Raw genomic sequence first — 8,662 nt, forward strand, 5'->3', positions numbered from 1 at the left:
AGCTGATCCATTTCCTGGAGCAGTCTGTGTGATTAGTACTGGTTCATATGCAAGGACATTGTTGCTGAACAAGAAAACTATGTTTCTGTTAAAAGAACAAAAGCTTCTAGGTGCTTTAAAATTGTTATTATTTAAAGTGTAAATCTTTTACATTACTCATTTTGGATTGATAATCCCTTTATGTTTTTGTAGGTAATAATGCTTTATTTGATCATCTTTTTGATATGACATTGAGACTTTTTGGACCCCCCATACATACCTTTGCTACATAATTTTTCTTTTCTTCCATTTATTGTACTATATTAAAGTTATTGATCTAACAATCCAATTTTTTTCAAAAAAGGTAGAATTTACAAGTTGTGGAATTAAAAAATTAGTTGATTACATCTTTTGAGGAGAAATTTGGAAAAAATATTTTTGACACTGGCCTACTTCTCAAAAGAGCATCAAAACATATAAAGATTGTGAGGGATCAATATAGAAGGAGTCTTAATGAGAACCCAAAGTATGACCATCCTCCTATAATTCCACTGATGGAGTGGAATGAAATAATAGAAGACGCAAAGGAGAAAAGGCTATGTGAAAATAGAGTAAATGAAGCAGCATAGGGCAAAAAAAGGTATGTCATGATAATATTAAGTACATTGTAATCATGCACTAATTAATGATATTTGTAAATATATAATCTAAGATGTTTAAAATTGTTCATAGATTGTAGGATACATCTGTGGCTACAAAAGCGGGACTACAAAATGTTGGCCAACACAAACTTGGCTCTGGTGGCTATATGAATCTCCAGTCTCGACTTGTAAGTAGGAGCAATGAAATTTCATATTAATTTTTTTATATAATGTTGCAAACAATTATGCTTAATGAAACCATACATGGAGAATTGATGATATGAAGAAAAAAATACATGGCATAGAATTTAATGTGGAGCTCATAGATGAAGATAGAAAAATTGCCTTGAAGGAAGGCTATAAAGTCATGGCTACATGCCTACACGAAGAATTTGAAAGCCTTGCCCAAGAATCTAGTGCACCAAATGATATCTCACAGGTAAATTGGTTAGATGAAAAGTAAATGAAATTGAATAGTTGAGAAGATTCTTTTCTGGTGTTAGTTTTGAACGTAAATTGACTACATAATAATGTGCATAACATTTTACTGCGACCTTCATATCCTATCACAGAACTTGCTCGTGATGAAGGCCATGATGTGCATTATAATGATGGAGGTATTAATTTGATATTGGAAATTAATTATGCAATTATGAATATAATTCAACATCTTCAATTGTAATTTGACATGTATCCTTTTTTAAAAAATATCAGTGCATGTTGAACATCATGGTGAAGGAGTGGAGCATATTCCAAGTGTTCAACATGTTGACATGGTGGTGGATTAAAATATTAATGTACATGATGTGGCATTGGTAGGTAAGAAAAATGCATGTTATGTTGTACTAGTACTTAATTATAGACTTGTAACAGTTAAAAAAAGAAAAAGAGTATGCCAATTTATCCTATTTACTTGTTCTTGCAATAGAGCCCCCTTTAGTGTAGTAGCCTCCTACTCCTCCAAAGAGAAGGAGCCACCATAATTTGACATTACACGTGCCAAAAGAGGAGGAGAATGAGGAATATATGGATGCTCCTATGAGCATTTTTCTTAAGAGAGCTAAGAAAAACAAAAAGAAGAAATGATGTTTATGCTCTTTGATAAACCTTGTTGGATAATGAAAGAACTTTGTTTTAAGTAATTATCTATGAATGATGCGTATTAATATTGATTTTTATTTTATGTTACTGAATATTGTTATATGTTAATGAAGTCTTGATTAGTGTTGTGTATTAATGAGTTTTATATCATATTAATGGATGCTATGTGATTATCTTGATTGAATGTTATAGTTCATAAATGGATGAATGAATGAATGAAGTATGCAATTAGATGATAATGGGTAATTTAGATTGATGTTAGGGGGAGGGTGATGAGGCCAGATGAGCTTCCACCTTTATGTGGTTGGCCTAGTTAAGTGGAGAATATTATAGTATTCTTGAAACCAAGTGAAGCTCAAACTAACATACCAAGGAATCATAAGACTGCAAAGGTCTTGTGCCAAGTCTTTGTTTTGGCGTTGTATGGACTATCCATTACCTTGTGTTCTATATTTTTATGAATTCAATCTTGGAAAATGGTGCAATAATGTTAAGGATCCTAAGCTGATACAACATTTTCTCATATAGGCCAAGGATCGATTGCCACTTACTGGAAAGGCCTTTCAGCCTACATTCGGGAAAAGTAGTTTATTTGTCTCTTCCTTTGCACAAGTTACCTTAATTATTTACTAATTTATTTATAATCAATACATGAACTTTTCCTCATAGCAATTTCTTGAATTTTTTTCATATTCAACTTTGATCTGTTGCATTGTAATATTCCAATTTTCTTCTTGCATTTTGTTCCCAGTGAATCTGAAGAATACTTGGCCAGGGAGAACTCATATGCATATGTACATGTTTATAATTTTAGAATCACTTTATAACATAAGCTGTAGTAATTGCTCATGGTATTGTTGTTTTAAACCTTGCCTTTTAGGAAGGACTTGTAGTTCCATGTTTTGGTTACTGCCTTTTATTTTTGATATTATAATAGTTTAATCACTGGATACAATTAGTTCAACTGGATATATTCAGTAGAAAAGTATCAAAATTCTAGAAGTTGTATCGAGAACTAGATACAATAAAGGAATACATCTTATTACATATCAAGAACTTATCCCATGGAAACAAATGGGAAGTATATATAGAACAAGGAGTTAAGAGTAGCAATATAATCATCAAAGCACATCAAAACTTGATAGTATCAAACTTGATAAAGAAGTAACTAACATCCTTCATGAGGGCCCCAACCATCATTACTTTCTAGAGACTCTAGAAAGTCTATACCAAACAACTCATCATTCTAGACTGCTAGGACATATTCCTTTGGTGCATTATCATTAGGGCCCATGAAATCTTCATGTTCATTCTTATTAGGGGTAGAGTTCTAGGTGTCATTGGAAATATTCAGATCTTTCATCATCTTATCTAGTTGATTTAGTTTAGTAGGATCCACCATATCTTTGTATTGATTTAGATAGTGAATAGCTTTGACATCTTCCTTGTGAATGAGAAGCATTCCATCTCGAACTAGCATCATAAAATGAGCCATATAAATCTCCAAAAATGTATGAGTTTACTTGTAAGCCCAAAATTTTTTTTGAAGTACTTGGCCAAGGAGAACTCATATGCATGTGTACATGTTTATAATTTTAGAAAAGCTTTATAGCATAAGCTGTAGCAACTGCTTGTGATATTGTTGTTTTAAACCTTACCTTTTAGGAAGGACTTGTAGTTCCATGCTTTGTTGATTGCCTTTTATTTTTGCACTATATACCATATCTTAAATATCCACTCCACTTACATTGTTTTAATAATTTTTTTTTCTCTTAGATGAAGGATTGGTAGCTTCATTGATATTTCTTTCCAGTTATGTCAACTATGCAATCTAAAATATGAAATAATGAGCAAGAAGAATGGATTGAATAACATTGACAAGATGATAAAGCAACAAGACCTTCAATATATGATCCTGAAAGAGAAAATTTCAAGAGTTGCAATTTAAAGATTGCAAGAACGATAATGCTGCAAATGAAGATAGTAGGTAAATCTGAAGTTTTAATTTGTACTTATTATTTTGGAGGGAAGCCTGAAGTTGCAAGTTTGGAGTTATTTTAATAGCTTGATCATCAAGAAATCTAGAATGAATGAGATGAAGTTTAAGTTTCTAACACAAAATATTGTTCAAAGAAGACCCTTGGTCTTAGTGGGCCATCACATTCTTGAAACATCAAAATGTAAATTTGAAACTTTAAAGATATTAAAATAAATTCAATAAATAAACATAATTAAAAAGAGGACTTTTAAACTGCTAAGTTGTGTGTTGTGCTTGTGTGGAGAGGGATTTTTGATGAGCTAGGTTTTTCCGTCATTATGAGCTAGAGAATTTACAGGAAAAATGTATTTGTGATTATTCAACAGAGAAAGAATCCTATGGGAAGGAGAGTAAGACAATGTATTGATGTTTGTCAAATACAATACAAAAAATAAAAAGATTTTTGTCGGTGCATTTGAGCAAGCAAGATTGAGGGTAGATGTTTCCTACCTCTTACTGACTTCATTGTTAGATTTAGCTATCTTGTTCCTTGACAATATTGATACTAATATCATGTTATTGCTCCCCTAATTTTTATGTAGAGAATTTTGTTGAATATTCAAGATACAAAAACATGCATTGTAGTAGAGAAAATGTTTGATGCAGAAAAATAAAAAAGGGGATGCACTCGCTTAAAACTTCTATTCCTACAATTTTTTTGAAGCTGTAGCTTGTCCTAGTTTTCTCTACCCTCCCAAACTTATTGTCATGGCTACTAAATTCAAGGTTTTGGTGTGCAGATATAAGCTAGGTTCAACTTGGAAGTGTTTGATGATTTATCGATATTCCCACCTTAGACACTATGTTGACTAATATGATATTTATATGTATTGTAATGCTTCATTGTTTATTGAAACCTATCCACATTCATTCTTTTCCTCCAGTCGGGTCACAATTACTATGGAGCGAGAAAATTGTGCAATAGAAAACCATTTGCTATTTTTTTTGCATGTTTTCTATTTTGTAAGCAATTATTTACATCACAGACATAATATTTTTTTGCTTGTACTTTGACAAAAAAAAATGATGTGCATCTCAATGTTGAAGATCCTAATGCTGATGATGTTGGAAATTAGATTGAAAAGGTTTACCATCAAAGAGGGAGATTGTCGTTAAAAGAATGTTTTCAATCATTGTTTTGTCATTGATGTCAAACTTGCTATTTGTAGGAATGAAAATTACTTATAAGATCCAAGCACTATCACTTGGTTGATTGATGAAGAGGATTTAATCAACAAGATGTAACAAAAGCACCTAAGGGAAAGGTTGAGTTATGATTTTGTAATGAAGTGCAAGGATTAGTTAAGAAAATGATTAAATGACTTATTTGTGACATACTCAAAGAAACAAAGATTGGCCATACTTAGAAACATTGGAGGAATAAGTTGTAACAAGGTTGACTGCAAAGCTTAAACTAAGTTCATTAGTGGGTGCCTAGCAAGCTAGATCAAGTTGAGAAAATTCTCAATTGGAGCTGAGCAAAAGGAAAATCTAGTGTGTGCTAAGTGAACTTCAGGTGCCAAGCATTAGTAAAACATAGTTGATGTCGAGTAACAAAATATGTGCCAAGCACTAGAATTTCAATAGTATCGAGCTATTGAATTATTGGAAATGACAAAATTTTTCTAAATCTAAGCTGACAAAGTTGTTACCTTGAATTTTGTGAACCAATTGGAGGATAAGGATGATGAGCTGGTGACATAAAATTTTATGTAAGCCATTTTTGAGAAAATTCAAGAGGATTTTTCATGATGTTTCTAGAAGAAACAAAATGTGGGTTAGATTCAATGAATCCTACCTAATCCATTCAAATAGAAATTAAAGGATGGAAGAATTGAACAGGAAAAGAAATTATAGACTTCTATGTAAGGAGTCATAGACCAAGAACCAAGAGCTGCTGGTGTGCCAAATTATGAAGTAGCTAAAGGGTGTCAAGGAGAAGAAATCTAGGAGAAGGAAGAATAGAGCATAGATACTCTACTTCAATAAGTGGTCAGAGAGAGATGATTGTACTGGTGCATTGAGCATGAAGACTTGAGTAAACAAAGCTTGAAAGGAAGGGCAAGCTATCAAAAACTATAGTGACTAAAAGCCAGGCAATGTCATGAGCAGAACAATGATATGAAATCAGCAAGTTAAGTTGTATGTTGTAATTAGGTCAAAGACTTTCTAATACTCTCTAAAAATTGTATTAGATATGAAGATCCTATGGACTTAGGCTAGTTTAATAGATATCAAGATGTCCAAGAGAGAAGTTCCCAAGCTCAACAAAGACAACTTTGTTGCATGAAGGAGCCTAAAGAAATTTTACCTTGGATCAATAGGTGATTATGAAAAAACCTCAATTGGAATAGAACATGTAGACCCAACTGGACCACTTACTACGGATGATTTGAACAAGAGGAAGGAGCACAATTAGGCAATGCTAGAGATTTCCTCTGCACTCAGTTATGCTAAATTTGATAACATCAAAGGATGTGACACTGCATTCAAGATGTGGAAAGCCCTAATAGATATCTATGGAGGGGATCAAAATGTTTAGAGAGCAAAGAGAGAAAGCCTCAGAGGAAAGTTTGATGACATGAAAACGGAGGAAGGAGAGAATGCTACTCAATATGGATCTAGAATGAAAGAAGTGGTAAGTACAATAAGAAGTTTGGGTGGTCAATTGAAAGAAGAGACTATTAATAGAAAATACTTGAGAACCTTGCTCCCTATCTATGCTATTAGAGTTTTAGCTATCCAAGAGTTAAGGTGTATACCAGGAAATGCATTGACTTTTGAAGGAATAGTGGGAAGACTTACTACATTTTAATTGTCCAACTTTGACAACTACAGACCTAAGAACCTTGAATCTTCTTTCAAGGCCAAGATAACATTGAAAGACACTGAGGAGGTGACATCAAAGAAGAAAAGCAAAAAAGGAAAACATGCATGCAGTGACAACAACAAGACGAGGAAGATGTGGATCAATTGGAAGCACTATTGGCTAGGAGATTCCATAGAGGCAAAGGTAAATTCAAAGGTAAGCTCCCTATTATTTGTTTCAATTGCAATGAAGTAGGTCATATTGCTGCAAGGTGTACACAGAAGAAGAACTACAAAGAAGGAAACAAGTACAAGAAGAAGAGAGAAGATGATAGCAGAGACTACAAGGACAAAAGCAAAAGATGCTACTTTGTTGAAAAAGATTCTGATGAGAATGATGATGAAGTAGTCTATGTGGCCATGAAGGATGAATCAAATGAAGATGAAGCAACAACATTGGTAACCTGTGTGAACAAGAATGACAAGTGGATCATAGACAGTGGATGCTCACATCACATGACAGGAGACAAAAATAAGTTTATTACCTTTACTTAGTATGATGGAAATAGTGTTAGATTTGGTAATGATGCTCCATGTCAAATCAAAGGGAAAGGTTCCATTAAACTTATAGAGAAAATTTCATGTGATAATGCATAATATGTTGAAGGATTGAACTACAACTTGTTAAGTGTATCATAGTTAGGCAATGTAGGTTGCAAAGTAGAATTTGGAAACAAATTTGCCAAGATCTATGACACTAATAGAAATTTGATAGGAAAAGGTGAACAAACTAGAAGTAATTTGTTTTACCTAGATATGGAAGATGCAACTTGTCTTGTTATTAGATTTGATGATATGTGGTTATGGCATAAAAGATTATGTCATGTTAACTTTGACAATCTGATTAGCATCAACAAAAAGAAGAAAATCATAGGGTTGCCTAAACTAAAGAAACCTGAAAACACAATGTGAAAACAATGTCAACTAGGGAAGATGACTAAATCTAGCATCAAAAACAAATCATACACTTGCAAAGAAGTACTAGAGCTAGTCCATACTGACTTATGTGGACCAATAGAAGTGCAAAGTTACCTAGGAGACAAATATATAATGCTATTTGTAGATGACTATTCAAGGATGATGACTGCTATATTTTTAAAGAAAAAAATTGATGCATTTCAAATGTTTAAGTGGTATGTGGCCAGAGTTGAGAAGGAAACATGAAAGAGTTTGAAATGCCTAAGGTCAGACAAAGGAGGAGAGTTTACATCAAAATAATTTGAGATATTCTACAATGACAAAGGTATCAAAAGGCAAACATCAGCACCAAGAACTCCACCACAGAATGGTATTGCTAAAAGAAGGAATAGATTAGTGATAGACCATGCCAGAACCTTGATGATGGAGAAAAATGTTGCTCTAAAGTACTGGAGAGAAGCTATAAGAACTGTTGTTTACACCTTGAATAGAGTTCAAGTCAAGAAACGTACAAGTGCAACACCTTTTGAATTATGGTATGGTCACTCACCTAATGTTAAAAAATTCAAAGTATTTGGTTGCAAATGCTACATTCGTAAAGACACTAGAAATGGAAAGTTTGATGCAAAAAGTGATGAAGGCATATTCCTTGGATACTCCACTAGAAGAAAAGCATATAAGTGTTTGAACACTAACACTAACAAGATTGTGGAGAGTGAAAATGTAAAATTTGATTAGCATGTAGAAGTACAAGATGATGAATCCAAGAAACTAGAAGATTATAGATCTTTTGTATACTTCTATGAAAGAATGACTATTGAAGATAATGCTGCCAATCAAGTTAGAAAGCAACAATAGATTTAGTATCAGCCGAGTCACAACTAGTGAATGTCAAGCTGCATTCAGAAGCCATGTTGCAGAATGAAGAAAATGCACATTCTAATTTTAAAATTAGTACACATGAAAGAGATGGTGAAATACTAAATGTAGAAGAGCATAATGAATTTGAAGCTGAAGGATCAAACATGGAAAGAAGGATAGAACCAAGACTAGCCAAGTATGTAAGGAGACATCACCCTACAAATCAAATCATTAGTGACAAGGATGCTAGACCAAT

The sequence above is a fragment of the Cupressus sempervirens genome, chromosome 3, assembly GCF_028749045.1.
Source record: "Cupressus sempervirens isolate cs-2001-9-10 chromosome 3, ASM2874904v1, whole genome shotgun sequence".
Classification (NCBI taxonomy): Eukaryota; Viridiplantae; Streptophyta; class Pinopsida; order Cupressales; family Cupressaceae; genus Cupressus; species Cupressus sempervirens.